Here is a 9,396-nt window from a genome sequence, read left to right as displayed (position 1 = left end):
ATGTTCGATTCCCAGTCCATTTGGGCATAAACACTTCAATTACAAGCTTTGTGTTTGGTATCAGAAAGCTCTTCTTGTGTGCGTGTTTTCACCACAGGTCCCTTGCTCTGGGTTACATTTTGAAAACTGCCTATTACAGACAGGGCTCCTTCCCAGGTACGCTTCTGAGAAGCAGATGTATTTACGCACACAAAGGTGTGCGCACACCTTTACACACACACACACACACACACACACGTCCATATGACGCCAGCACATGCCCACCGCCTGCGTGCGGCCGCGCGCCCGGGCCCCGGCACAAACAGGCGGCCCCCGAGCACGCGGGAGCCCGGCCGGCCTCCCCAGCAAAGTTAACCGGCGTCGCTCCACCGGCTGCGGCTCCAGCCTCCCCACCCCCACGGGGCCTGGGGCGGCGCGGCCCACACCCACCCGGGCCGCTCCGCCTGGGGCTCCTCGCGGGGTGGGGGTGGGGGTGGGGGTGGGGGTGGGGGCGGGGCGGCCAGTGCCGGGAGGCGCCTCGGAGCGCCAGCCGGTCTCTCCGTATTTTTAAAAGACTGCGCCGCCCCGGCGGGCGGGAGGCAGAGGAGCGAGGCCGGCGGAGCCCCCAACCCCCTCCCAGAGCCGCCGCCGCCGCCGCCGCCGCCTCCAGCTCCGCGGCGCCCCTCCCCCGCCGGCCCCTCCCCCGCGCGCCCGCCCGCCCGCCCGGCGCAGGCCGCTCGGGTTTGTTTTGCTGCGCGGCCGCCGCCGCCGCCGCCGCGGGCCTCGCGAGCTCATTTTTGCCTGGCTGGTCCCCATTCCTCTCTCCCCAGTGTTGAGTGTCTGAGCCGTTGGCTGCTCCGAACCGTTTGGCTCTTTCCCTTAGTAACAGCTTTTACCTTCTGCCTCAATTCCTCTCCCAGCTCGCGCCCTTCCCCCGCGCGCCTCCTCCCCCCGCCGCCGGCCGCGTGCGCCCCCGCCCCTCCCCCCGCGGCGGGAGCACCTCCGCTCGCCACCTGGGGACCCGCGCCGCGCTCCCCGCCCCCGCCCGCCGGCGCCCATCCCCCGCGCCCTCCGCTCGCCGGGGTTATAATTGCCTCTCACCCCCCGGAGGGGTTATTTTGGGGTGGTTGGAGGCGGCGGCGGCGAGGAGGGGAATTTCCTTGTGCCTCCATTCCCGGGAGGGGGGAGCGGCGTCGGAGGCCACCGTTTCCAGGTAAGCGCTGGGGGCCGGACCCGGGGCGGGGGCGGCCGCGGGGCCGGGGGTAGGGGGGCGCGGGCGGAGGCGGCCGGGGGGCGCGGGGCCGCGGGGGGAACGGGCGCCACTGGAACATGCATTTTTCAACTTGGCCCTTTGGGCAGCCTGGGCTAGGGTGGGGGAGGGGAAGGCATTTAGGGTGTCCCCTCCCCTCCCCCCTTTTTCCTCTCAGGCTTCTTTGAAATGCTCACGTGCCTGCCCAACCCCTACCCTTTCCTGGTCTCGGGGGATCCTTACCCTTATTATGTTGTTGTCCCCGAAAATGTGCACCTCGGCCTTCTCCCCCTCTTCCAGCCTTCGTGCATGTACACCCCCCTTTTTAGTGTGTATGTATGTGGGGTGGGGGGGGAGGCTTTCAGGAAAGAATTTGCAGCAAATTGAATCAAGGAGCCATCATGAGGCCGACTCCTTTATAGCCTATTTTTAGCAGAGGAGAGGGGGATCTTTCGGGTGCATGTTATTTTGTTCAAGCTCAGGCGGCGATGGGAATCTGCTGCCCTCCTTGGGCGCGTCCGCGGCCCCGGCGCGGCGACCCGGGCCGGCGTGCGGGGGGCTGGCGGCGGCGGCGGCGGCTGCTGGGGCCGCGGGTCCCGGGCGGGGGCGCCGGCGGGGGAGGGGCGCGCGGCCGCACTCCATCCAGGACGTGCTGGTGGGTAACTTGGAGCTTTTCGCCGTCCGAAGGAGGTATATATATATATATATTTTTTTTGAGTCACTTTGAAGTTGGGTTCAGGAGTGTAGCATTGGCAAAGTTGTTGCCGGCTTCCTGGTAAGTTTTGGGTGGCGCGGAGTCACATTGTGCGACAGGGTGCAAGGCCACGTTGTGAGGGGTGGTTTCTGGGTAACTTCCTCTTTGCAACCGATGTCGGGTTTTGAACAGAAACGGACTTTTGTCTTAAGTGAAATAGTGAATCTTCCCCGGCAGCTCGAGGGAAGCAGCGCCTGGGCGAACGTGCTCAGTGTTTTTTTGGAAGTTCCCAGTTTGCCGGAACAGGCATCCCTTTGCAGGGGCGACCCGGAGGCAATCCAGGTTGTGAAGGTGGTGTGTGTGTCTTGTAAACATTTGGGCTTGGTAATGGCTCTTGAAGCAGGCTCCTGTTCGGTTGTCTAGTAACCCTTGTCAAATAATTTTGGTGGTTGTGAGTGACAAGGGTTGGAACCCAGTTAAAAACTAGGTTTTCTCAGTGTCTGTGGAGTTTTCCTTAATAATACCAGGGAATGTGCCAGGCACCCAGGTGAATAGTTTGGGAACCTACGTGATTTACAGTTGACTTCGGGAAGTTTACTCTCGGCTTGCTTGTTTTTTTCCAAACAAGAACTTTTATGTTGATCTAAACAAGCTTGTTAATAAAATATGGTGGGTGAATTGGTGGGCTATTTTTAGTCTAAATGGTTTGTCCTCCCCTCCCCCCATGCAATTAAATAATAATCTTCCCCCCCCCCCTTTTTTTTCCTAAAGACTATTTTATCCCATTGGAAAACATAAGACACCTGGTGGTGTTTTCATCTACTCGCCTAAAACAAGTTGTAGTAAATACCCTGGTTACACACGGAAGATGCAGTGAGTGACTTGTTGGCTATCCCAGTGTGGTTCGTTTTCATTCTTGTTGAACCAGACCAGAGCTACATTAGTGTGTTTTAGTGATCCTGACTTCTTGGGACTGCATGTTCTCACCATTTTATTAAGTTTCTAGTCTAGGGAAATAGAGCAGCTCTGTCTCCATGAAGACGGTGTGTATGTTGGGTTGTATCAGGGGAGTTCATGGCAAGCAGGCTTCGGAAATTATCAGTGAGGGTTCTAGAAACAGTTGGCAATTTACCTGTGGAGGAGGGGCGGCAGATGGGAAATGTGGCTGAGCGTGGTTAGGTGGGTGATGCGTTGTTTGTATTTCTCGCTCTTAAGTTGAGGTTTTCCTGTTTGTTTTGAATATAGTATTTTCCAGTTCTTTTATCATGCATTGTCTGATGTATGTAATCACTACCTTTAAATCTGTAAATACTATTTTTTGCCATTTGAGTAGTTAGAGTCAGACCCATAGGGGAGAAGTACTAAACTGTACTGGGGTGAAAACAGTATTTATATGGAAAAAGTTTTTCTTACTATTAAGGAACTTAATTAAGGGACTCATTAATGGCTTAAAAATTGTTGCTTAGCTCACCATTAGTTAATGGAGGGACATTTGGTTATTCAAGTGACGGAGACACATTGTAAATGAAGTGGCCCTTGGTGGAGGTTGTATTTTTGCATTGGGTGCTTCAAGGAAGTGTTAAACATTTTAATAAACTTCTTACATGTGCCCAGGAATCTTTCTGTTACTTGTGTTCTCAACATCGAATTAAGGTTTATCATGATGCCATGATGCTTGCTTACCAAGAGAACAAGAAACAACTGCTTCCTGTGTGCAGGAAGGGGGTAGACCCTTCATGGAAACGTAGGGGCTACTCATGAAACAATATGTGAACTAATGGACTTTTTGAACAGCAACCTGTTGAATAAATACATGTTTATATGTTGCAATCAAATATAAGCACAGTTTTGTCAAATGAGTAGCTGACAGGAATCCTCCCACAATTTACTACAGCATTATTTCTGACTGGACACATTTTGATGAAGTTCATAGAATTAATTTGTTGGGTTTGTTCAGTTTCTGTATTTATATAAAAAGAATTGAGTGAAACGAGGATGGTGGTAAGTCAGGGGAGAGAGATGGCTAAATATTGACAATGTCTGGGACTTTGTATTTTTCTAATACAAGTGAATTTGACTCATTTCACAAATAACATTTACAGTATGTCACTGAAATGCAAAAAAAAAAAAAAAAGAAAGTAGCTAACGGAGACATTTATGCATTCCCATAAAACAGAAGGGGTAGGCCCTCAGGGCTCTGTAGTAAAGAATTAATAAGAGTATGGTCCAGCTTGGAGACCACCATGGTGGTATCTCCTGCTCTATCACCAATAGGAACTTGAATTTAAAAAAATTAAAAAATAATTTTAACAAAGCTGTGTGCGAGCTGTTGGAGAAGTTTCCTGTTCACCACCTCTGGGATTGGGCTAGTTGAATACAACGAATTGCCCTGTTAAGAGCCAGAGGAAAGAGACTCTGCTGGGGCTATGCTTTAGGAAAGGTGAGAGAGATGTTTTCTGTGCCATTTATACCTCAGGCTAATCTTGAGGTGGGTAGTATTGGGCTTTTTTTGTGGATTATGAGATAGAAGTGCAGAGAAGTTAATTCACTTGTCCAAGGCCTCAAAAATGATCAAATGATGCACTACAGTCCGCCCTATCTGTGTTCTTTCTAGATGGCTGTGGCTGCGCCAAGTTTTTCCAGCTTTGTCTTTTTTGTAGATATCCTTGCAAAAACTAGTGTTTCTAATCAGGTTTATAATTCTTTAGTTGTGTATCTCTACTAATAGGGTCAAGTGATTGCATGGATAAATGAAATTCATGGGATTCAAACATCCTTGTGCTTAAATCTCTAGAACTGTTTAGTGAGAGAAATCTTGTCAACTGCTGTATTTTCTACCTTAAGGTTGACCGTGGGTGAAGGGCCTCTCCAAGTACTACTGCCTGCAGAAATAAGAAAATGAGGTTCCATGCCTATAATTAAGAAGGAAAAGCAAATAAAAGTACCCTCAGAGTACATATTCCTTAAATAAGAAACATCTGTATCTTGTGTAATATAGTGATTCCATCAGAGGTCTTCAAGGCCAACTGCCTGGGTTCAAACTCAGGAACTCTCCCACACTACATGTGACCTCGGGGGAGTAACTCCTGCTGTACTCAGTTTCCTCCTCATGGGGACAGTCCACTTTGTAGAGTTCAGAGGATTGAAGAAGTGTATGTGTAAGGTGCTGAGGACAGTACTTGACATACAGTAAGCATCATGGAAATGTAAGGTGTTTGGGATGATGATGATGGGTTTGGATTTGAAGTTTGCTTCTTTGTATTACATTTTATTTGCTTTTACTTGTTTTCATTGGTAGCATAATGTCAGAGCAAGCATTTGGCAGCTTTATTTCCTGAGGTCCTTGTGGAAGTATTTGAAATAAATTTGGCTTAATTTATTTCTGTAAGTTGTGATTAAGGCCTACCTTGAAGAATTAGATTGGATTTTAATAATATCAAGTTAGGTGGTTGGTGTAGGTACAGTGGTGCATCTTTTGCATGCCTTTGTTGCTATTCTGTCACTTGGGCTTGGACTTTTTAAATCCACTTGTACCATTTTAAATATTTTCCAACTTTAAAATTGTTTGTTTTTCAATGCCGTGTTCGGCAGTACCGAGGATCTGCTTTTTTTGATTGGAGTGATTACTTTAAGTGGGTTATTGTTTCTCCAGCCTTGACCTTTCATCTGTATTCTTGTTCCATATTTCAGCTGCTGTCAAGACAGTTCTACTTGGAAGTTCTGTTCCTCTGAAATATCTGTGAGCCTTGTCTTATTTTCACTTCCCATTTTTTACTATTCTTAATTCAGCGATAATGCTAACTACTGTTGGAGTTCTATGAGTCAGGACTACCCAGATGCTTTGACAGGTACTTGTGACAAACTGAGTGGGTGATACCCTGGTTTTTAACAGCGGAGAAATCAAGGCTCAGGGGATAAGTGGCGTTAGGCCCAGCATGTCTGTTTTATAGCTAGTGTTCTTACTAGCAGTCTACTGTCTTCTCAGTGAGTGAGTGAAAAAAATGAATGAATGAATGAATGAATGAATGAATGAATGGTTTTCAGCCTGGGTTATTGCATTAATTTTCTAGTAGGTTGCTTGGAGCAGCCTTTCTTCTTCATCCTATCTTCTGTAACTACTGACAGTGTAATTTATTTAAAATACTGACTTCATCATGTCACTTCCACTGCTGGAGAACCCATAATGGCTTCCCTTTGCCAACTGGATTGCGTTCATATGCTTCAGTTTGGCTTTTAAGGCTCCATTCTACCTATTCAGCTTAATTTCCCACTCCTTTCCAACTGGGATTCTTGCCTGCCTATCAAATACTGCAGTTTTCCATACTCATTACTCTGCTGCTTTTGCGCATGCTGTTCCTTCCATTTGTCCTCTGGATGGCCTGATTTCAGTCCCACTTCTTCGATGAAGATTTTTCTGGCCATTCTGACTCAGGATATTTCTTCTCTGAGATTCCATTGATTTAGTGACTATCACAAACGTCATAATTATTCATTGTTTTATGAGTATGTGTCACATTATCCCAACTACACGTCATATTTCTTGGACTTTTTCCTTTTATAGTGTTTTAAAGACTGTTTTTATTGATTATTTTAGAGAGAGGAAGGGAGAGGGAGAGAGGAACATTGATCAGCTGCCTCCTGCACGCCCCCTACTGGGAATCGAGCTGGCAACCCCAGGTATGTGCCCTGACCAGGAAAGAACCTGCAACCTCTTGGTGCGTGGGACAATGTTCAGCCAACTGAGCCACATTTGCCAGGGTGTTAGCAGAATTCTTGACTTTCTCTCATACCATCTTCATGTTAAATGGATTGTTTCTACAAGGGCCAATGCTAAAATACAATGGCAGTCCTGTTGATATGGCAGAAACTTCTTTTTGAATTAGGCCTTCAAGGTTTAGGTTTACGATAGTCAACATTTAATTGTTAATTTTGAATTAAAAGAAAACTTACAGTGAAATGAAAATGAATAATTTTGTCTTCTTAATTCAAGAATGGTAGTCACATTGGTGAAAAACCTACTCTAGTTGGAAATCATGTCACACTAAGTTGGTTTATCTGGTTATCTTTATGCCTGTTTTAACTTAAGATTTTGGACTTTATGTATTTATTTTTAATCTCTCAGGCTTTTTTGCTTATTATTTTCTTGGTGGTGTGCCTAAATAAGATTTTATTTTTAGCTTTCAGTATGTGTGACAGCATTCTGACCACATTGGAATCCCATTTGAGCCATTGCTATGAATGTTTTAACATTTAGTATAGGATGTATCTATTATATTGTGTAAGTGGGTTTAATTTACCAGAAGAATGTCATTGTGACCATCTCCCTTCAGTAGGTTTTATGGTAAGGTTGGGCCGTATTACTAGTAGTTACAAACAAAACTGCATAATTTATTTAAAACACAGCTAATTTGTTTATATCCTTCTGAAATTTTTAATGTTTAGAGTTCTAAAATCTAAGTTTTTTAAAGCATGGTTTTTATTTGCATCAAACAAAATGAGTTGGATATTACCCTGCTTTCTGAGGGATTAGATTCTTAACTCAGAATTGATATAATCAAACTATAAGGGTCATGCTGAAAGATCAACAATTAAATTACAGTAAACATAGAAAGAGTATTCAGATTAAGGAAAAGATTTGTGTGCAATGAATAGTTTGAAGAATGAATGAGGAAGAGTAGGTATTGAATGTTTAAGCTGGAGGTTTGCCACCTGTTTTCCTCTGTAGCTGTGAAAGTTTCTTTCAGGAGGTAGGATTAAAAAAAAAAAAAAAAAAAACAAGAGAAACATGAGGAGCACAGGCCAAAGATGGTCATTCCAATATCTTAATAGAATAATTCTTATGAAATGGTACTCTGTATTCTCAAACTTTTTTTTAAAGATAAAGATGTTTAACTTTTTAAATTATCTTAAAACAAAAACAGTGAAGAATTTTTACTCTTTAGGAACGAGATTTCAATCTACTTCTTGATATCTTTATTTTGCCTTAGAACAAAGGTGGTACTAGAACTTTTTTTTTTTTTTTTGCATTGAGTCCTTTTAAACACTGAATGATAAAACATTATAATGAAATAATCAGTGACTGTTTTTATTCTTACTGCTTATCTACTTGCATGGTAGGAAGCATTTTAAATTTTAACTTGGGTTCACTATTAAGCAAATGAATTTTTATCAGTTTTTATTAAAACTGGGTTTTAGTTATGTGGGTAAGTGATTTAGCTTCTAGTAATATGTATTAAGAGGATCACATGAAATAGTAACAAAAGTTTGCTCATTCATTCAACCAATTTCTGTATTAAAATTCTCCAATTCTGTCATTTAATTTTATGTGATTTTTTTTTTTAAGGAAGATCTGCATGGAAATTTGCTTAATTTATGGTTTTAAAGACTAAAAAGATATACAGCCTTGTGTAGAATAATAGTCAGAAAGTACTTGACATTAGCATGAGCAGATACATTGTTAGAGAAGTTACAGTGATAGCCTATTTTGGTGGTTACCTTCAACTGCTAATAAAACAAAAATTATGGATTAGGGAGTGGTGTTTTATGCTTTCTCCTTCATTCGAACAGGCTAATTGTGTACTAATTTTGTTCCATCTCTATTTTTATGCTATGAGATGCCATTAACTCAGAGTGTAAGGCAATACTTTGGGTTTTTGAAATAAGGTAGTAGGAATAATGAATGAATTTCCATAACATCTTATTTTCTCTACTTCTACATAATTATCCCTTTATGGTATAAAATTTATCATGTGTGTGAATTTTTAGGTGTTGTTTGTAGCTGTGGCAATGTTCTTTTTTTAAAAAATATATTTTATTGATTTTTTACAGAGAGGAAGGGAGAGGGATAGAGAGTTAGAAACATCGATGAGAGAGAAACATCGATCAGCCACCTCCTGCACACTCCCTACTGGGTATGTGTCCACAACCAAGGTACATGCCCTTGACTGGAATCGAACCTGGGACCCTTGGGTCCGCAGGCCGACGCTCTATCCACTGAGCCAAATGTGTTAGGGCTGTGGCAATGTTCTTTGGCACCTGTTTATATAAAAATGTAATAATGCTATATACTTAAAAAATTTTGCCTCCATTAAAGTGATGGATTTTATCTAAGTCACCCTTCTCTGGTTTTCTTAGTAAGCAGTGTACATTTGTGAGACCATATACAGGTTAGGAGTGCTGTCTGTTACTGTGTCAGGGAAATAGTTTTTCTATTCTTGTGCAAAAACTAACAGACCCTCCCAGAATTATTTTTTGTCTTTGGACTTTCTTATGTCCTGCCAGCAGAGGTCACCAGTTTTATTACCTGGTGAGAGATGTTTTGTGTGAAGTGAATTGGTCTTTTACAGGTTTGTTTCAATTTGATGCTTATGGCTTTCTTGTTAGTGTTTTTTATTTTATTTATTTATTTATTTAATATATTTTTATTGATTTCAGAGAGGAAGGGAGAGGGAGAGAGAGATATAAACATCAATGA

At 43.7% G+C, this 9,396-nt stretch overlaps 1 protein-coding gene across 4 annotated transcripts in view; it reads left to right on the top strand.

Annotated features, from left to right (window-relative positions):
• Positions 1-662: 662 nt before the first annotated feature.
• TBL1XR1 (TBL1X/Y related 1) overlaps positions 663-9,396 on the top strand; it is a 164,880-nt gene continuing 156,146 nt past the window's right edge. The window contains exon 1 of one of the 4 annotated variants that reach the window (XM_079766446.1): positions 663-1,192. The gene's annotated coding sequence lies outside the window, so the exon portion shown is untranslated. The remainder of the gene's footprint in view (positions 1,193-9,396) is intronic. The other 3 variants (XM_079766447.1, XM_079766445.1, XM_079766444.1) reach the window with 3 other exon arrangements.

Source organism: Cnephaeus nilssonii (assembly GCF_951640355.1).
Source record: "Cnephaeus nilssonii genome assembly, chromosome: 3".
Classification (NCBI taxonomy): Eukaryota; Metazoa; Chordata; class Mammalia; order Chiroptera; family Vespertilionidae; genus Cnephaeus; species Cnephaeus nilssonii.
The sequence above is the reverse complement of the archived record's forward strand: the minus strand, read 5'-3'. Positions and strand labels throughout refer to the sequence as shown.